At 41.8% G+C, this 22,326-nt stretch overlaps 1 long non-coding RNA gene across 4 annotated transcripts in view; it reads left to right on the forward strand.

Moving 5' to 3' along the window:
• The first annotated feature begins 4,929 nt into the window (after window positions 1–4,929).
• LOC144246383 (uncharacterized) overlaps window positions 4,930–22,326 on the forward strand; it is a 53,332-nt gene continuing 35,935 nt past the window's right edge. For all 4 annotated transcript variants that reach the window (XR_014955736.1, XR_014955737.1, XR_014955734.1 and 1 more), the window contains exon 1: window positions 4,930–22,325. This is a non-coding gene — a long non-coding RNA (uncharacterized LOC144246383). The remainder of the gene's footprint in view (window position 22,326) is intronic.

The raw sequence follows: 22,326 nt of genomic DNA on the forward strand, positions 1-22,326 counted from the left end.
CCCATCTATTTCTCTCACTAATGAGGGCTGCCAATGATATATCTTCTTCCAGATCTCCATTCCCACAACTTTTGGTCCTAATTAGTTGATTTCTCACCAGACAACTTTATTCTCTAAGTTGCCTAAGTCAGGGTGATCTCTTCGGTCAGGGCATAGACCAAAGTTTTCCTGTGCTCTGCTCAGGCCCCAGGTTGCAGGTGTGGATCTGAGCCCTGCCTGACCTGCTTGACTTACAGCAGCAGAGAGGTTTGGCTGCAAAAAAGAAAAGATACAGTACAGGCTGCCCCAAGCTTCAAGCTGGAGATACTTAGTCTAGGGTGAGGCAGCTGTTGGAAATCCACCTTGGTCATCAGTGCCACCTGTGAGGGTCCACTGCTCTGCCTCACTGCTTTCCTGAAACACTGCTTTTGTCTCAGAAGTTACTGCTTTTGTAAACATGGAGTGCACCACTCATATCTTCTGAACTACTCTCATACCTTCTTGCCTTCACAAAGAGCTTTGCTATCCATTTTTGAGCAGACTCATACTAGATGCAAGTTTAAGCAGTCACTTATCCACCAAGGATACTCAGCCATCTTGAATCTAAAATGCAGCAGATTTATAAGAAACAGTCTTTGCACGTGGGTTGCTCCCAACAGCTATCAATGCATTACCTTTTAAACTTAGGGCTACAATGTGGTGCAGACAGGGAGGAAAGTTATACAGGGACCAACACAGAGAGCCCTCCCAGCTCTTCTCCTACCAACTCTCCTCTCTCTTTTGTCTTCCCTTCTTACCTAATCTCCATCTCTTCTTATATGTCATGACACACTTTTCCTATTCTACAAATACCACCTCATTGAACCTAACTCTGCTAATAGGCAGCTTTAGATTAGGACATCAGTTACTATTTGCTGAACTACTGCAGGAGTACCCACACATAAAAAGTACAAGCAAGAAACTCTCAATTGCAGAAGTCTGCCCACACAAAAAGTCACATAAAGTTTGATTGCACTGATATTAAATTATTGTGGTAGTTTGAAGTTTTATGAAGCCATATTTATAATAATGTCATTTTAATACTCTGTACTTAAACACATTAGGTCTGATTCCATGCAGTAGGTAGTTGCTATTTGGGGGAAAATAACCTTCCTTCTCTGATGTGGCAAAAAAGCCTTTTCATAGCAAAGCTGTTGCCACTAGTGAGTATGTATAAATGAAAAGGTATTATCTAATAAAATATATATAGCTAGGTACCTTTTTCAGACTTTTGCAGTACATTGCTTGCTATGAAATAATGGAATGTAATTTAGTGTTTCTCTTTTTAATAGGATAGGGGAAAATTCAGATTCTTGTTTATAATTAATATCCATCACATGCAAGCTACTTCACACAGCCAGTCAAATGATGTTATTAGTTCAAGGGTGAAATATGAAGATATCTGTTTGCAGATTTTTAATTACTAGAACAATACTAAACCTCATATGCAGTTTTAGTTCCTAAGATACTACCCAGAGGTCATATACTTTACTTGTATGACAATGTAGGTATTTTTAGTGATTTACAACATGCCAGGTATTGTCTTTACCAAATTCAAGATTAACTTAATATGAACAGTTAATGCAATAACAATTGGAACCAGCATTAGGTCACACAGCTGAATTGGTGAGAAAATTGAACCATTTTTTAGGGCTATTTCTGGCTGCACGCTTTTGACTGCTAATTTGAGAATTTATTTAATCTCTTCAGTTTTACTGTATTAGATTGGCAAAGTCTTCTTACCTGCAGATTTTCTAATGAATTTGGTACTTCTTGCTGAGTGAATAGGTTGCTGTTAAATACTTCAGTCTGGGATTTGACCTATTTTGCAAATTTATCACCTTCCAGCAAATTTTATCTCAATTTTATGTTTCCAAATAATAAAACTTCATCACTCTTTTCAGCACAAATCAGTGAAAGCACCACTCTGTGATCATTTCATTCTGTTCCTGCACTGACAGCTCAGTGCCCATGAACTCTGGCAATTAGGCATGATTAGCTGAACAAGGCAGATTCATCATCATTAGCTCAGAATTTCTTTGATTCTAGCAATCTAGGTCAGACAAAGTTTTACAAAATGAGGCTTTGTGGTTTAACTTAATTTTTTTATTATAAAAAGAGAAGAAAGGTTTACAAAGAAAAGGTGTTACTGACATAAACAAAGGTAGAAAAGCCTGACTGATGGACTTAGGGAGGAATAGAAGATGAGTGTGTTTGGCAAAGCACTCACAAAGAAGAGCTCTGCTAAGGATGATGACAGATTTCTGTAGAGCCAGCTCTGGGAGAATCCCTGCAGAGAATAGAGGCAAGAGGGGGCAGAAGTGTGTGAGGGAAGATCTAAAATAGATAAAAAATGTGAAACATGCAAATGGCCTTGGGAATGCAACCTACTACAAATGATAGCAGCCCTACTGCAGAGGCAAAGCTGCCACAGCCTGCGTTAAGCTGAGCAAGGGTTTAGGGAACAGTGACTTGGGAGGAGTGGGATGCAATCCTTTGTGTTTCCAGTTCCAGCTATGACTAGGGATGGCTTGGCTTTCTGCCTAGTCTTCAAAGCTGACTCTATCTTCTGTGCTGCAATCCATGTTTCCAAGCTGGGTACTACTCTTTTAGGGTGTTTGCTCTATATCCAGTTATTGCCTACATGCAGTTCTCCTCAATTTTTAAAATATAAGCAGACCAGAGTTTATGACTTATCTTACAAGGGACTAAGCTTGATTATGAGCTAGTTGTTTGAAAACTGTGAGATGAGGACTTAAAGCATATACGGAACACTTATGAGTGGTTTAAAAGACATAACTATATTTTCTAGTTGCTTTTTTCACCTCTAGCTCGATTTTTCTATTTCATCCCACCAGTTTTAAAACTAGTGAAACAGAGACTACAAAGAAGGTATAGCAGGTCCCAAATTAATACTTAGTGTCAAAATCAAATGTAAGCATCTTCCCCATTTTGAATAGTTTAGGAAATGGTCTAGAAAAAAGAATATGGTGCAGAAACATCCAGCCCAAGTTCATTGGTTCAGATGTGACTTGCAAGTTGAGTTACTGCCAGCAAATGTCTGCTCTCAGTCTGCAGAGACCTCCTTGTAGTATTACCTTACCCATGGTTGCCTATTTCCCTTTCCCAGATGTTGCTGTGGCAGGGGACCTACTGTCTCCCAGTCTGGTGTTACTCCAGCTGCTAAAGAGATGTCCTTGTTTTCAGCAGGCTAAGGGCACACAGCAGTGACTTCAAACGATGTGGCTCTGCAGGCCACCCTGCAAGCAGAGCCCAAGGCTCCGTGCGTTGCAGTGGTGACCGAGGGCTGCTCGGGCAGCGAGGTTTGGCCCAGTGTCCTGACTGTCGCCCTTTGTGGAGGGACAGGGATTCACTGCTGTGGTGACACACGTGCTGGCCTGCTGGAGACTTGGGCTCAGGTACCTGCTAGGTACCAGTCACTTCCCAAGCACTCTGCTGCTGCCATCAGCACAGGCAGCTGAGGAGCCCAGCCTAAACCAGCCACGAGAGCCCCACACAATGCTCCGGCTGCCGGGAATTACTTAAAGTCCCTTCTGGCTGCTCCACAGGAGTGGGCTGGAAAAAGGGATTTATTGTTGTTGTTGATATCATTATTCGAGCAAACAGGCTGGTGTGAGGTCCCCACTCTCTGTTTTATTGTCCTTCACAAGGAAGTCAGCCATGGAGCCGGTTCCTTCCTGCCCAGCCAAAACTTCCCTGTGCCCACAGGAGCGGAGCAGCCACTGCGCCGGATGCTGTGGATGCTGTGGCCACTGACTGCTGCCCCGGCTGCCCGGCCCAGGGAAATGTGACGGGACATTTGCATTTGGCAGGTGGGGATGGCTGGAGGAAACTGGTCTCTGCTCAGCAACTCCCAGTGCTGCCACCTGGGTATAACCACAGAGAAGGAAACATCTTACAGCTGGATACTGGCTGTGTGCAGGTTTGTGAATGGAACATTGGCAGCTGAACCATCAGAGACAACTTGCAAATTCAGGTTTAGACTTTAGTAGTGGCCTCTCTCTTGTTAATTAAATGAAACACCTCTATCTCCCTCTGATCCTCACATACAGGATATCTGATATTCATGTGCAGAAGGAAATGCTACACCTTTAAACTTCCCCATTTCCCAGCTGTTTCTATGATATCAGTCACACAGGTCATTGCTTTTTTGTTTTCTGGGTCAATATGAACATCTTTAGTAATTTTATGATTGGTCTCTATATAAATTATGAAGAAAACAAATGCCAGAAAAGAATGGTCATTTAAATCAGGGGATAATTCTAAAAGGACAAATGGGTAGGAGGGTCCCAGGGTAAACCTACCTTGGAAATGAAAGTTTTCCTGGCATTGGAACAATGGCAACGATTTATGGCAAAGTAGTTTTTCCTTTATCCAGCCAGTCTCCCTTTCCTAACTGAAAAGTTGTCTCATTTTTTTGGCTTGAATTTTGCTGTAGATTTTAAATATTATGTAGCAATTACAGATCATGTTTATTATGCCCACAGCAAACTAAGCAGAAGAAGAGCTTTCAGTAAAATCCATCAAATTCTGGCTGTCTTATGCATCTCCCTTGCTTTGTTTTGGTTTGTTTTTTTTTTTTTCCCAGTTAAAACACCCTGAGTGTTTTGCAGTGATGCTATTAGGGAACTGCCTGACTGCATATAAACAGCATTGTCACATTATTTCCATATGTCCAAGTGATTAACTCAGTTTCTGCCTCTTTTCATTTTGTCTTTTCTTTAGATAACTAGCAGAGTTTCTTAAGTGTGTACTCAGGTCAATGAGCTCAAGAACTAATGCTCAGAGGAGGACTTACTGGGAAATGAAAAGAAGAGCTCAGTAAGGATTTATGACCCTCTGTCTGGTGAGGTTGAAGGCTGATCTGAGGCAATAGTGACAGGTATGCTATTATCATATGCCAAATATTTAATTTTTTGCTGGAACAAGTTTGATAGTGACAGTTGACTTCCCCCAGGGCAAGTGGGCTCTTATGGATGTTATATTCACTGTCAGCCTTGTTGGATGTCTTGAAGGACAAGCTGAGACCTAATTGGGAGCTGGATAGCAAAGGACTCATGCATAGGGATGAGCCCTGGGCTGTGGGTAGGTGGGATAAGGAAACCTGGTGTTATGAGTTCCAGGCTGTATCTTTTATGGGGTAATTAGAAGATTTCAATCTTCAGGGGTGCACATACTGTTATCCAAACAGTCATTGCCTGAATTATTCACAACCCATTTAAAAAGATAAGGAAATTAAATAAAAGATATATGCACATAAATCATTGTGAGATCTTCTGAAGTAGCTGCTGTGGTCAAGAATGAAACCCAGCTTACATTACTATCTTCCTTTTTCACCCCTTTCTAACTTAGAAAATAAAATGAAAAGAGAAACATCAATTTTGGAGCAAACATATTTGGGTTGGTCACTCTTCAAGATTAATATTATGGAGGAGATTGACTATCACCTTTATGCCATCACCCATAAGTGTTTTTTGTTTTTTTGTTTTTTTTTTTTTTCTTTAGAAAGAAAATTAACAAAGAAATTAAATGCAAAACGTTCAAGTGGACAAGTTCCAGGATATGTCGAAGAGAAGTTTCTAATCACTTCGTTGTGCAATGCTAGGGTTAATATAAAGTTATATAAAATAATTTCTCTAGTTTAACTAATATCTTGCAGACTATCCAGGGACCAGGTTTTCAAAGTCAGTAATATCTCAGCTGAAAAGAGAACAGAATCTGCAGAATGGCAACTATTCTGGAAAAAAATCTGGCCTCTTTTCAATGCATTGCTATTTTGTAAATCCAGTGCCTATTTGGATGATGTTAGAGGACGCAAGGTCACAGACCAAATGAACTTCAAAAATATACTGTGCAATAATCTCCTCACAGTCAAATGCATGTGTCTAACAAGTGTCTTGTTGCTATTAAGAAATTGGTAAACTAAAATAAGAGAAATAACTGTAATTGGTGGTATAAAAACGATCCTAGCATCAAAGAAGGCTCAGGATCTGGGGTTTGGCTCAGACCCTTAAAGACAGTCCTAAAAGCTCTGTGGATGGCTTAGGAAATTCCTAGGCATCAGCAGTATTTGTAGGCAACAAGATCAGTAGATTCAATGTATGTACATATTTTATGATATGGAAATACTGCAAAATCATTGATTGATACTTGCATGGATGGCTAAATGAGTGTACTCTTTCTGACCCAGTGAAACAGTGAAGGTGTTCACTAGTGTTTGGATTAGCTCATACTGTATCCCTTCAACTATAATTTATGTTAGCAGCTGATGTGAACACTGAGTGCTTGGACCTGCACTGATGAGGTCGATATTACCAGGTGCTCTGCAATCCTGTGAGGTGCTGAGAGATTTCTAGTGAAGTCAGCGAGAGGGAGACTGTCAGCCTCTGGCTGGCTTGAGGCTTTGCAGAACACAAATTAGGTCCTATCTACTTCTCTGCACTTTAGCTGGAAATGCTCACTCTTTCATGCTGGCTAGTTATTGCTGTGCTTTATTACAGCTTATGAGAAACTAACAGAGTAATAAGAGTCAGGTTTTTTTATAATCATATTGGAGTAGTGATTTAACAGGACATCATGTTTTTCTGGGGAGATTTTGCAAAGCTTGTTTTAGTAATTTGGAATGAAAACACACAAATCAGTACAGTTCCCATTACCCAGTTAAAGATCATTGGAACAAATATACAACGTCATATATAATAGAGTTGGACGGCTTATTTATTTGGAATAAAATACTGAAGAATTGCTCCAATTAGACTGATGTTTGTCCAGACCATCTTTGTGGGACATGAAAAGCAATTACTCTGCCCTTCTTGCTGCTCTTTTCTGGATTTCTCTTGCTCTCCTCACACTTGCTTAATCTCCTGGCTTGCTTAGTTCGTGGCTAGTGCAATTTAAGAAAAGACCTACAACTTGGGCTGTTATGTTTTTGCTATGCATATGCATTAAACATGTATTCAAACAAAAATGAAAAAAAGACAGTTTTTGAAGATAGACAGAGTCTGCTTGCATCACCATAGAGGTTTTTCTGAGGACCTGGAAACCTGTCAAATGAGGCATGGGAAACAGAAGGACACAGACTTTTTCCTCCACTCTTTATTCACACAAAAAAAAGGGTTTGAGCTCCCTCTGTGTCTGGCAATGTCCTGGACATGAACATTTTGTGCAAGACCACACAGGAAAAGATGGCATGCTCTTGAATCTTAAGAAGATAACAGTCCACGGAGATGCTGTGCTGCTGGGAGCCTGTCTAGTCCTCAGTGTGCAGACCTGGTTCTTGGTGCCTCTCCCACATTCTTCCTGTCCACAGCACTTGCTTCTGCTGCTGGTTTCCTGGCATGCAGCTGTACTGCAGCTGCAGTGGAGGTCCTTGCTCTGTTTCCCAGTGTGGATTTCAGATTTCAGTCCTGCAGTAAAAGCCGTCTCAGGACTTTTCTGGAAGTTGCCCCAACTCAGGGACTGGTAGCATTCATCAGGAGAGGATGTGAGCCTAGGAGGTAGCACCCAGGTGCTTTATCCCTCAGGATCTGTCCATTCCCATGTGAATCATAGCAGGGTTTAGGTTTAATTTTGCTTTTTTCTCATAGATTTTATTTAAATTTAAGGCTTACAGCTAACTCTTTCTACTTTTCAGCATACTGGATGAACAAAACATGCTCTCTAAATAATGTTCAGGAGAGCTGCAAAGACTCATGACCTGTTCAAATAATAACTGTAAACCTCCTGAGAACCCTAGTATTTTTTTAACCAGTCATCATTCCTCAGGCTAGTGAAAAAAACCCTGTATCACCCAATGTCTGCACATGTAGCACTAGAATGATTCATCACACTTCCCTTTTTTCTCAGAAGCTGCCTGCACAGCCATGTGGGCCTCATATGTCCTTTTGCAGAACTGAATTGGGCATCTTTTCAGAATTACAGAGAAAAATGTTCACACCATAATCACAAGATGGAAGGAGCTTTGGGTTTTTTTGCAGGCATTGGGATATATGCATTTGTTTGCTACAAGCTATTTCCAGCTTCAGTGGTGAATACATTTGTGAGAAAAGGGTTAATAACTTCTCTGCAGTTGCTAGGTAATGCTGTCTTATCATTGGGACCACTTACTAGTTAGTGACAGCCTTTCGGATGATGCAATGCTTAAATAGTCATTGTGGAGTGCATTAAATTACATTTTTATTTTTCTTGTTTCCTTTAGAAAGCTAGGAAATGAAACATAAAATGATATTATGGCTGCATGGATAAATCAACCAAAAGCCAGAAAATACAGCAGCTGAACATTAGTCCAAGGAGACATCTTCATCTCTGAGAGAGTGAGCTCTTTTTTTAATGTGTTGTAGTACAGCTTCTGTTAAAAAGTATTGTTTCTTCATAGTTCTTGGAGCAAAGTAGGTTGAAGTGATGAATCCAAATGATGGGTCACTTCAATACTAAGCATGGAAATATCAAACAGGCTTTATTACAGTTAAAAAATTCTTTGTATGTTTTTTCCCCCCTTATTTTTGTTTAATTCAGCAATTAGAGTCACTCATAAAACAAGCACGGTTGGGATTCAGATTGCTTTTGGCCACAGACCAAACCTCTCAAACCCACATGCAGACCAAGGTGCAGCCAGAACTCATGCAGTCAGGTCAGTTCAGAGGTGCATTCTTTGGGTATCAGATCTGCAGAAATTGCTAATTCGTTTCTACGTAACAGGAAAACACATTAAAGTGAATACAACTCTTCAATAAACATTTAATTCTCATTTCTATTTATTTCACTCAGCCAAGTGGTCCAACTCCATGACCCTCCTTTCCTAGGCTGGGAAATACTGCAGGAAGGAGCTGAGTCTCAGTGGAGTTTTACACCCTTAAAATCCTTAGGACTTGAGAATCCTTGACCCTGGCTGTGGCAGACCCCACCTGTACTTGCTCTCAGCCTCCTGGGACCCCTTCCTCCATTCCCTGCCATTCCTCTGCTCCCTGTGGATTTGGGCTGCTTTGCTGATATCTTTCACAAGGCAACACAACCCCAACCGCAGCTGCTTTAAAGTAAGCACCGTGCAGGCTCAGCAAGTAGTCCCATACCAGCATTCAAATTCTTCCTCCACATGGCCTTGTCTTTTTCTCTGTGAAAAAGAAGTAGTACTGGGACTCTGGGGACTTGGGGCAATTGCAGTGTCTGACTATCTTTTCATGCAAGCAAGGCAAATCCACCTGTGGATGCTATTCCTGAGGCAGGACTTTACACGAGATTAGACAGCAGTCACATCATGGAGGAGCTGGTATTTACCTAGCTGGCACCAAACAATGGAGAGAGAAAGGTACAGTTAAACACCAAGTTCTTTTCTTTATCTCTTTCCATGATCATTTGTGAACCTTTTGGTGACTAGGAGAAACTGCATGCTCACAAACCTATATGAATATGCTGAACTCAGCCCAGATGCTGCTGAGAGGGGCTGCCTTAGCCAGCAACAGTGGCAACCCAGCATCTTTGTACTTCCCATTTGTCAAATTAAAAGGTCCTATTTCAGGCTTTCCCTCATGTGTACTCCTACAGTGGACACATGAAAGGAGACCAATTGCTCCCTGACTGAGATATGTGTGGGACTCAGTGTCAGGACAGAACAAGAAATCTGCAGGCTTCAGCACTCAGCTTTTGTATGCTGCTGACAAAACTAGCAGGAATAAAATATGCATGCTGAAAAGAAAAGGGAAATAATTGTTTCCTTACATGAGCCTTTCTCTGGGATATAGGACATGCAGTCTTAATAATGGTGGACACTACACAGAAAACAATACACAGGGTGAGATCGTTCTTGTACTCAGGTTCAGTACACACATTATTTAACAGGACTGCAGAGTACAGAGATTGTTTGCAGGGCAAGTCTCTCCTATGACAGGTCATTCAAATGCTTGTGGCAAGTGCAGTTATTGCTGATATGACAAAGCGGTAGCAGGAAAATAACTGACTACAGACTGTGAACCACTTTAGATAGAAAGATTTTATTATGCTGAGTTTTAGCCCATATGTAGGTAGCTATAATAAGTAGGATGAAGTATCACCATGGCTGGGAATGGCATTACCAGTCACATTTTATTCCATTTGATTAGATAGGAGAGTTCATCCTACTCACTTGTTTGTCTCATCTCAGAAAATATAATCCTCTAATACAAATACCTGGTACAAAACAGCATCCCAGCTGAAGGAGCAGAACTGTTTTGAAGTTGTCCTGTTTTACACTTGTGTTTCTCCCCACATAGAGCAGGTGGTAGGTAGATGCCTGTTGCAACGCTGAACGTATGCATGGAGGGCTGACAGACGTGTTTGTGTGCTGAAGTCTGGTGTACTGATTTGCTCATTTCTGAGTCCTTCATGAACAGTGGTGCCATGTCTGGTGCATGAGAAGCATTTGAGAGAGTTAGAGGAACATTAAAGGCTTTAAGGGAAGATGGTTTAGCTCCACAAATCAAGACCATCAGAGATAATCCCAGTTGATGATTCTCTCACTGTTTCCCGCTTAAGTAATAAAATCACAACAGAGACTGAAAGAGGATGGTAAATGATTGCACTATATTACTAGTGAAACAGAGATATCATGTTGATACTCTTTACAAATACTTTTCAGTTTGAGGATCAGTGCTCTCTGAAGTCATCAGTTACACCTATGTACACTTATAACCAAGCTGTCTGAGCTTCCTGCCTGTGATGCTGGCAATTCTTGCTGCCCTGAATTCCAGGGAAACAACACAGCATGTCAACAGTCCTCCTGTCCTCTTCCAAGTATAAACCTTGTCAAAGTGTGGCCCAGAATTATTTACCTGGTCTGTAATGCATCTAATTGCAGATAACTACAGACACCTGAATCAGTACCTGGTGTAGCTCTGGTAGTGCTGCTCGGAGTGAGCAGTGTTTCCTCTTCGATTTCCTTTGGCTTGGGAGATGCAGAACATTGTCCTCATTAACTGGTTTTGTTGCAGCAGACACGGACTTTGCTTAGCTAATGTGAGAAATACAGATCAAGCCAAATAGTGGAATAAACATTTATTTCCAGTTTCTGTTTTTCTAAGTGTATCTGAGCTTAGATCAGTGTCTGCCCAATATGTCTCCCAACACTTTGTGGCTCGTGCATGGATCCACAAATCTTCTCCCTTCTTGCAATCATATTTTTTTTTTTTGACTATGGCTTATTCTGCAAGTGACAAGGTTCTAGCTAATATAAAAGCCTTCTCCAAAGCTTTCTTTTTGTCCCTACTTGCACCTTGACAGGTTAATAAGTTCTACCAGCAACATCTGTCTTCTGTGTTCAGGTGCTGCCAGTTTCCAATGTCTGCTGTGACCAAAATATTGTCTGATTTTACCTCCCAGGAAGCCCTTGAAGGCCCCCAGCACCCTTGTGGGGCATATGCCCCTTCACACACACATATGTGAATCAGAGACACCCGTGGTTCTGGGCAGAAAGGGGAGACTGGGGCCCTGTGGGGAGCTCTGCTTCATCTTCCTTCACCTTCACCTGTCTTCCATCCAGGCCTAATCCTAGACTGAGAATGTCTGTTTTGTCCTCCACCCAAGCCTTTTCATGGTAGCTTTGCCTGCAGGATTGGGCTCCTGACAAGTTATTTCCATTCTGTGCATATGCTGTGTCATTCTTATCAAATGGCTGCAGAGGTTTGTTCATGCCTGTCCCCTCCTCAATAAATCTGCAATTTGGGAAGCAGATTTCATTTTGCTGATTTTTTCTGACTATTTATTATTCTAGATTTCTAAGGCACTTGCACTTGGCTCAGTGATTCCTCAAAAAGGGAATGGTGTCTATTGTAGTTAACCCTGTTCAATGTCTAATGAATAATTAAATAGCATGTTTCTGTAGCTCAGCTTTGTCAGTTTGGTCAGTCGATTGCTGGTTTGCTGCTTCTATCAAACAAAAACCTTGCTGTGAAGCTTGCTTAAAATTCAGCATTTGCTAATTAGCATTGTTTCAAATGTAATTCCAAGTGCCACTTCTTCAGGCAATTCAAGAGAGCAATGTAGAACTTCAGTGTCTCTATGGAGACCATCTATAATTTCAAAGACAGAAACAACAGTTTAATGCCTTGTAATACTTAAAAAAATCACCAGTAGCTCTTTCCAAAATACCCCCAAAATACCAATAAGAAAGGATGGGGCCCTGCTCATATACAAATCCAATTTGTTGAAGATCACTGAATTGTCATAGAGATGATTCAGTGAAACTAGTTGAGGGCTAAGTTAAAGTACCAGGATTAGCCTCAGGGGTGTAAATTAAATACTGAATAAATATTTAAAATGCAAAAGATCAAATCATTAGGCACATGTGCCAGCTGTAGGAAGGTAAAACCATTTTGTTAGATTTATGTATAGAAACACCAAGCCCTGCTAACCATCTGGCTCACAGGGCCATAAGCCACAACAGATCTTGATTTCCAAGGCAGAAGTGAAGAGGGTTAGGTCACCCACACTGAGCATCTTGCCTCCAGAAATGCCTTATATCCAATACCTCAGAGAAAAGCAGCTCTGGGGTGACACAAAGGTCTCCTGTGCAAAGCCAGTGACCACACAGGCAAGCTCTCCTGGATGAGCAAGGCAAGATTTGTGTACAAAGCTGTGCCTCCTCCTCTATGGAATACTATGGCTGGTCAAAACCCAGGGCTGAAACTGGTGGTGCTGCAGGCTGCCAGGGAGAGGAGAACTGGCTGCCTGCAGCAGGGCACCGGGATGAATGCAGCTCCTCAGGCTTGCAGAGAGGTCACTGATTCCCAGGAAACTCTCAGATCATTGACAGAGAACAGTGCTGGGTATGATGTGGGGAAAATTAGCAGAGCAAAAGCCACGTTCCCTACAACTGAGGAGCAAAATAAAGGCAAAAGCAGATAGGGCAGGAGACAAGGTGCCAGCAGCTGTAAGAGCCCTGTTCCAATTCAGACCTATGCTTAGCACTGGGAAGCTTATTGGAGTTACCCAGGAGCTTCTGAGAGTTTCTTCATCAGACGGCATGTCAGGACAGCAGCAAGGGTGGGAAAGGGAAATTAGGAACGGAGGAAGAGACAGGAGAGAGCCTGGGTGGGTAGCAAAGCCCTTCTCAAACTTGGTGGAGACACCAGATACGAAGAGGGAGACACTCTATTCCACAGCTGATGGGGAAACTCAGCACCTTGAAAGGCCCAGCTCTGTATGAGGCAGACTTTGGGAAAAATACTTTGTGCCCTGATTTTCACAGGTCAAACAGAATACAATGAGTCAAATCTCACCATGCAACCTATGAGAAGACACAGGAATAAAGGTATGCTACTCTGCCTGAAAAGAGTCAGCAGAAGTTAAAAAAACCATCTAAACCTGAGATCTTTATTGCTTAAAGGTCCATACCTTTTTCAAAGTTTCCTTGAAAATGTCTGCTCTGCTGGTGTAAAACATCCTAAAATAAATAATGCTATCTTTTCCAATGGTGCATTATAATCAGAGTAGGAGTTTTTAAAAAGCCAAGCGGAAATGTGTGGTGTAATTTCTAGCTGAGCTGATCAGAGATCAGTTTTCTTACATCCTTAGAGGTATTTTAATATAGTAGGATTTCTTATTGTACCTTATTAGATCACGGGAAATATTTACTACACAAAATTGTAAAGGAATATATTTTACCATATTAATTGTCTTATTTCTGTTGCCCCTTAGGCAATAATGTTCATTAGTGTCTATAAAAATAGACTTTTACTGAGATGTTTACTTCATTTAATTAAAGAGTAATATTTTTTGCCTCAAGTACAGTGTCTGCTTAGTCTTTTTTTCTACATTAGATACAAGTTAACTACATAAATCGATATTAACAGTGAACAGGGATTTTGTTCTTTAGTACAAATAGTTCTGTTTTTTCCTTATTATTCACTCACTGTTCCAGCTGATGCCAACTCAATGCACTTCATGTTTCATATGCAGCAGTATTTTTCTAGAAGAAACAAATGCTTTTTCCATACCAGATCCAGTTTTTAGGTAGTTTATTAGGGATTTCTTGTCTTGCAGCATCTTCATTTGGTGCACTAAGGTTTAAGCAGATATTGGATGAAAGGAATGTTTTGGTAAGGGCAGATCTCACAAGTCTTACTCAGCATATAGAATCACAGAATCATAGACTGGCTTAGGTTTCAAGAGACCTAAAAACCATCTTGATCCCTCTGCTGTGGGCAGGAAGACCTTTCACTAGACCAGGTTGCTCAAGAGCCCCATCCAGCTTGGTGGCTCACCCCACTGCAGTCTGTGCCAGCTTGATGCTCAGCTCTCTCATTTTTGTTTCCTCTTTCATCTTTATCTTTTTGCTGTTCCAATGCTACTCTTGCTATATGTGACTAGTTATTAGAGCCTTCAGCATCCATGTTAAAATATTTTCCTCATAGAAGCCACTGCCTCACCCTGGTCCAGCCACAGAGCTGTGCACTCTGCAGCTGCCCATTGTCTGCACGAGCACACAAAGGGTGCAGTTCTTCAAGCAAATGTCTGCTCCAGCAAAGGTTAAAACACTGGTCCATGCTGCAAACCACAGGTTTGAGTCTTGCATCACAGCTGTGAGAAAGTGAATAGCTGGAAGCCCCACATCCACAAAGCAAGCAGTGTACAAGGGCAGAGCTGGTCATGACAAGCCGAACAGCAGCACAGTTGAATCAAGTCAGATGTATTATCATCCTTTTTAATCAGCCAACATTTAGCCTGAGTTTACGCCTCATCAACACAGCCATATTTTTGCTGAACTTTTTTCTTTTCTGGTGGATCAGCATTACTTGACTAGGAAAAAAAAATACCCCATTAGAAATGCTAGCTCCTTTCAACCCCAGCCCCAGTGAGAGAATGCTTCATGGATCTACACAGCTGGGATCAGCTGGACTTAGTACCACTAAGGTATCCTGCCTGGAGCCAAAGAGGCCCCACCTCTCTAACCAGATGTATAATCCTTTTGAAAACAAACAAAAAAATTAGGCTCCCCCCTCATTCCACTTTCTTTCTGTTTGCTGACATAAATAGATACATTTACGTATCTATCTCCTATCTCAAGTGTCTGTGTGATGTCTTCTGACCCACTGGATTGCACTTCAGATTTCTGCTTCAGACCTCTCTTTTAGTATCATACCTCTTCCACTTCAGACTAAGTCAGCTGTTATTGTGTTAAGAATATTAGAAGTGTTTTTAAAACTGTAGTGAATTAAGACCTACCATTTCTTATGTGTCTCTTTCTCCTTTCCAATGACATTGTTTGGGCAATATATCACAAAAAATACCTCACTAGTGTGATGTATGGCACTAATCTATCATGTGAGCACTATCTTTTTGGTGATATATTAGAACAATGCATCATTAAAACATCATTGATGTAGATATATATTACCCAGCTACCGACTGGCTAGAAGCATTATATATAAATATGGGAATTAGATGAGTTTAATGTATTAAATCAAAAGTGCATGGATTTGAATCTAAAATAATAATATCCAAATATTACTAAGAATGGTGTTATGTCATATATTAATAGCTGTAATGAGAGATGACACAAGACATTTCAATTAAAAAAAAAAAACAAATGCTGTTTTAATGAAGTGGTGGAAGCTGCCCTTCTGCCACCCACATTATTTTCCTGTTTCAGAATGGGCCAGAAAGGAAAGTAAAAGTAGGAATGAAAAGATATAGGGCAATAGTCCAAAGGCATCACTGCCTCCCACAGTTTTGATGGAAAGCAGGAAAAACAAGAAAAACAAATTAAAACATTTAAATGGAGAAAAACAATACATTTCTTTTAGGATTTTCTAACAGCTTTGGGTCTTTCTCATATGCCTGACTTTGAAGGTTAAACAGGGTCTCTGATCTTTATTAAACTGAAGGGAGGTGGATCATGTGGATCACCCAGGGCACCAATAAAAATAATAAAGGGAAACATGATGTATGTGATTCATTAGTGTCTAGCAAATTATGTGATTTTGTCCTGAAGTATTTGTTGAATTCCCAGTCTTTCTCTAGAATTATTTCTTTTGCCTAAATGAAAATATGGGGTCACATCTGTTGAGGTATTGACAGAGCCCTTTCAAAACTATTTCCACTTATGCCAGAACATGATGAACCTGCTGTTTCTCAATGTTGTTTGTTCTTCCTGGCCCCTCATCTTTTGGGAGTATTCAGGAAACAGGGGGTTAGGAAAAGGCCATTGCACTATTCTGTAGGAGTCCTTTTTGCCTCCATGTGCAAGACAAAGCAGAAGCTGTGTTACAAACCTCTGCCTGCTCTGGTTCTGTTGGGTGATGGTTTTGGTTTTGCAGGTATTCTCAATGACCTGAAAGCTACCTATTTTTAATCATCTGCTTTTCATTTTACAGGGTAAGGATATTATACATGGTTAGTAATTTCATTTTATAACCCACCTGTGAACCATAGAAAAATTAACTAATTTTTCAGAAGCTTATTACAGCAAAGCATAACAACCCCTTTATCCAAACTCAAGAAGTATATAGTTGTCCAAGCTGGAATTGCAGTTAGTAAGCTCCCTCAGTGTCTTCCTAGAATTTAAACTATATTTACCTTCCAGAACTTCCAACAGTCATTCACATTTGTTAACCATTTTTAGTCAGTCTGATTTCTCGTATTACTACATTACTAGCATAACCAAATTTTCACTGCCCACTGTCATAGCCCAATAGATTCATCTCAGTAATATAAAAAGTCATAGAATAATTTGGGTTGGAAAAGACCTCTAAGATGATCAAGTCCAACCTTTAACTTAGTTCTACCAAGTCCACCATTAAATCATGTCCCTAAGTGCTACATCTAGGTGTCATTTAAATAACTCCAGGGATGGTAACTCCATTACTTCTCTGGGCAGCCTGTTCCAATGCTTGATAGGCCTTCTGGTAAGGAAATTATGTGGGCAGGGTTTGGAAAGGATAATCCAAACTCTAGCGTAATCTCTGTGGTGCTGAAGTACCATGATATGCACAATGAGAAAGCTACATGCGAATTAGACTGAAACCTTGAGACATTGTGGTTCAGTGATGAAACCACAAATTATTCAGCTCAGTTAACAGAAGGAGAGAGACAGAGGAGAGAGGAGCAGCAGGTTCAGCACCACGAGGAAACCACTTGGTAGCATTTTGTAATGGTGGGGGAGGAAGAGAATGTGTTTCCAATGCCTGAGGCATCATTTTCCACACAAAGACCTTTCCCAGTGTACCACCTCGAGTACATCCTGCACTCCACCAAGGCACTCCACATTGCCAGGCATTGGGTCATCATATGCCATATAACTTGCAATAATTCATTTCCCTTTCCATGGAAAGGCTATGTTACATCAGTGAATATCATTGACACAGTGAGGTGGCTGCAAATGTCCTGGTTCTGCTGTTAATGTAATACAAGACCCAGAAAATAAAGTGCCTTGTAGTTTAAAGGTCTGGGAACATGATGTGGACGTAAAAAATTGGTATACAAACTCATTTGTTCTTTTGCAGTTTGGGCCATATTTTTTCTGTGGCTTTCAGCAAATCCCTGAGGTTTTCTGAGCCCAGTCTGTAAAATTGGGCTGGCAGTCTTTTGTCACGTCCCACATAAGGGACCATTAAAGATTGATTCATTTGTGTTTGAAAATTGCTGTGAAGATGAAAACTGCAGTATAAATTCCGCCTATTGTTCCACATCCAAATCCTGATTTCAAAGGCTGCCAGGGTTAAAGTGGTACTAGACTGATTTAAGTGGAAATCAAGACAGTGTGGCTGATGCAGGAGTCAGACAGAACATGTCCCACCAGCAGCAGCCTGAGAGGAAGTGCTAAGAGAGATGATACATAAAGCTATTCAATGCCATAAAGTCACACATAAAATAAATCTCCTTTTGCACTCTCTGGTCACTGTTCCTACAACTCTACTGGGCTCTGGCAGTAGTGAGAAACATATTAATGAAACAGAACAGTGTCTGGGAAGGATAAAGTGTCAGGTTGTATGATGAGATACACAGACATCCTTTGGAGTTTACCAAGAGTGAGACAGTAATATGCATGCTGAGAATAAAACCCTTGCCTTTGGAGGCAGATAGTGAAACATCAGAGGGGCAAAGAGGTGGGAAGACAAGCTCACACTGTGACACACCGTGACTCTGTCAGAGTGCATGAAAGGAGCTGGCAAATGCTTCATCAGTGCCTTTCATAAGACCTGTCAAGGTAAGAAAAGAGGTGAATACCAAAGCAGTGGATACCAGTGTGCTTGCTTTGATAAGAGCCAGAGCACAAACCCATGACACCACCTCCCAAGGGCACAGCTGTGTGTTGCTGCAGACAGGAAAAGGTCCAGAGACTTTCATTCAGATTTTCTGTCTAAGAAACGAAACAGCAAAATTAACAGGGTTAATTAATAACCTTAGAAATCCATCATTAATTAAAAACAGTACTGGCTCGTTGAAGTCCAAGGATATTGGCACTCGCAGTGTGGATGATGATGCTTGAGACAGAGCCCTAATCACCTAATTGAACACGTTGTTGATCTATGCAGCCTCCGTGGCACAGGAATGGGCCTTGAATGGGAATGCCTTCTGCTGGTGTGTTTGCCCCTGCCTGTAAGAGATCCAAAAGCCATCAGGAAACCTGGGGCAGCCTGAAAGCAGAAGCTGCACATGGGAGCTGACCAAAACCCAGGGAAATCTGTAGAAAGTGCCCCATATGTAAAACAAAAGCTGTTCTAACTTGTGTTACAGTGTTGTTACCATCACTCCTCTCCTGTGTCTGTTGAGGTGACCCATGGTGGCAGGACCCATAGAGCCATACACACCTGTGATGACAGCCTGGCCCACAGCTCAGGGGAGACCAGCCTGCTCCAGCAGCCCGGGGCTCTATCAACCCAGAGACCTGGAATAAGATGGAAACCACACACAAACATGGGGAAAATGCCATCCAAATGGTGAGAAACTGCAAATGATTCAGCAGGTTATCTGACTCAGCGGTTTCCTACTGAGTGCTGGCTGCTATGCAGTGACACAAGGTATGGGAACAGCTTTCCCAGCATACAGGAAAAACAAAGGCTTTCTGGTGTGCATGGGAGTAAAGCAGCCCAAGACTGTCCTGGTAAACTACCAAGATGCCACTATGCTTCCTGCAGTAGCCCTTTCCCTCCACACATTTCAAGGACTAGCAATAATTTATTAAAACATTGCCCTTCTACCCTGCTTTTCAGTCACAGCATTTTACAAGCATTGCCAAACAAAGCTTCCCAATCCCTCTGGAAGGTGATTGCTATCTATATTTTACGGCTGGACAAGCAAAGTCCTGGGGAGATGAAAGGCTGGCTTGTCTGAATGGGCAAGGGAAGAGGCAAGGGGCATAAAACCTCCTCTTTTCCTCTTGCACAGCCTTTCCTACCCCAGCTATCCCATCAGGAAAGAGAGCCTGGGAGTTCTGGTGTATCTGTCTGTCACTGTGACACACAGACATTCCCAGAGGGATGGAATTGTGTGTTTCACCACACCTATGCCAGGAGCAAAGGGACCTATCACTAGGATAGAGAAAATGGCACATGCCACCTGACAGATCATTTGCGTGCACCAGCAGGGAATTTTTTGCACTCAGGACTTTCAGGGGCTCAGGACTTTGCCCCTGCTAGCAAGATGGCATGACTGAGGGTTGGCTGAAATGTACAGTCTGTAAGTGAGAGGGCCAAGTTTTCATCATCTAAAAACGGCAGATGATCAGGGTCAAGACATTGGAGTGACTGCTCATAACCAAACTGTCTTATTAGATTGCTAGCTCCAGTTTTGGACCCAGATGTTGTAGCATATAAAAACTGACATAAATTTATGGTAGAAAAGTTGCCCTTGGGCTTTCTAGTGTCCGTCATGAACAGTGCACACAATCATTTAATGTTTCTTCTGGGCATCCAGCATAAACACTGCTTTTATGTAACATACCTACACACATGCACATATGTGCAGGAGAATTTGGGAATAGTTTCCATTAATTCTTAGCAGAAAAATTAGTCTACCTCAATGCCATGTTGAATTGCATTGTGCTCATATCATCACACATCTGGTACAGCTGTGGCTCTCTGTGGCAGACTGACAGCCTGTGCCTCGTGCCTCCCACAACAGCTACATGGAAAAGGCCTTCTGTTTGTAATGCTGCCTTCTGCAGCCCTCTCTGTCCCCTAAGGGTCATTAAATCGTATAATACATATCATTGTTTTAGTTTCTCCTTTTTCATCCAGCAGATGAGTTATTATGAACACCAGCTTTGCCTTTCCCTGACCACAACCTCCTCCATATAGTGAAGATAAAGATTTAGACAAGTCACACATTTCAAAAACCATCTAGGAAAGCATTTACACTATTTTAAAAACTCCCTGCCCAACACTGTAGTGGCAATTGCCTCAAAAAATCCCCAACTATAAAGAAAGTAAACAAATACATCACTGAGAACCAGAAGAAAGCAATAGTACTGCTTGCTATTCTGCAACCACTTCAAAATTCAAAGCAAACCAACTAAAATTGCTTTCCTAATTCTCTTTTTATCCTTTTCCCTAGACCTTTCCCATAAGGTACCTAGTGGAAATTAAAGCAATAGTTTTATATAGATAAATCCATAGCATTGAAAAGAGTCTGATCTCTTTTCCCTAGATGCTCAAAGACTGCACCAGCCTATATGGTGTTTGAAAACCATGTGGGAAGGAGATCATTCTCTCTTAAATTCAATAGGCTTTTAGAATCACATTTATTCACTTCTATAGAGTTTTTCCATATGGGATTTCAGAGCTTTTTATACAAGAAGGTGCCCCCTTTTCTCCTCTTCTCTCCTTCCTTTGTACTTGTTCTTTTATCAGCACAAAGCTGAAGTGAACAATAGTACACACTCAGCTTTACATCCTGCAACATCCAGGACTCTGAAGAACAAAGAAACAAATACCCGACCAAGGGACTAAAGATAGCAAATTCAGTGTGATGGGTAACTTTAGCTGCAGTAGAAAGTTCTGGTGCTGGTGGAAGAAGGTTCATTTTAGGAGCCAAAGAAGATGAGTACTGAAAGCTGGTTCCGATGTGGGCTGGCTATAAAATCCCAACTGAGTCACTCTGCCTCTCCAAGCTGCATTTTCTACAGCTGCAAAATGGGGTTTTGGCCCAGAAACTCGGGTAGTGGTTTTATAAGGCATTATAAAGGACTGCAAGGAATATAAACAGATAACTACTTTTTCACGTGGGAGGGCAGGAGCAAAGACAGAAGGGAGAAGAGCAAATACATTGAGTGGGAGTGTGGGGATAGCAGTTGGGACAATTTATTAATTTGGTTTCCATCTCATTCTCATAAACAACCTACAGCTGAGTGAATATGCTTGTTGATCACTCTCTGCCTGCTGAGTGTTTCCCTGCACTAGGTCCTTGGTCCTGCTCCGTGCTGTAGGCTGCCCCTTGCTGCCCTGCCTGCACCCAGCATCTCCACCCTGCCAGGGCTTGCTCCTACCTCAAGGTGCTGAGCCCAAGCAGCTCCCTGCTTTAGACCATGGGGCAGATGGGGTGACTGTGACCCTGCACCCTTCGGTCACTGCATCATCCTGTTGCCCTTGGTCTGGAAACCAGATTGGGGAATCACATATTCTTCCCCAGCTGACTTGTTACAGAAGGAGAAAGAAAGCTGTTTTTCTCTCCCTAACTCAGATGTCCCTCAGAGACATCAGTGTGGAGCAGATGTCACCTGTGGGACCTGGAAAGCAGGGAGGGGGAGTGGGGTAGGTCAAAGCTCTGTGTGGTGCTGCATGAGGAAAGACAAGATTTTGCATTTGTCCCCTTCTCACTGAATCTCTGGTAAATCATGTCCTTGCCTGCTGGTATAATCAGTGATTACATGCCATTTCCCTGTTGCATTAAAGCTGCTTTCTTAATTAATATCATTTTAAAGGGCGGGCTTTGCACAAAGGAGACAAACTGTTTTGAGCTCCAGTAAACACTGTTTGTATGTGATCATCCTAAGCAGCTCCTGCAGCCTTTCTATGGTGAGCAGGCAGAAAGCACCACGATGTAATGAACTGTGTTTTAACCACCTGATGCTGGTCAAAGCTTTGATCTATGAGGTTTAAGGCTGGGTGGAGGAAGGGAGGCAGAGTACTCTGCCACGCTCCCCAGTACCACCGAAACTGTTAATCAGCCTGCTCTGCAGTCTGCTGCAGTTTGCTTTATTAAAGCTCCCTGCTGCCTGCACACGTTCACTGGCACAGACATCGAGAGACAAGCAAACACTTTCCCGAGTGCAGAGTGCTCTGCTGCATTGCAGAGTTTACTGGCAGAAAGTGATGGGGG

Source organism: Lonchura striata, chromosome 5 (genome assembly GCF_050655825.1).
Source record: "Lonchura striata isolate lonStrDom1 chromosome 5, ASM5065582v1, whole genome shotgun sequence".
NCBI lineage: Eukaryota > Metazoa > Chordata > Aves > Passeriformes > Estrildidae > Lonchura > Lonchura striata.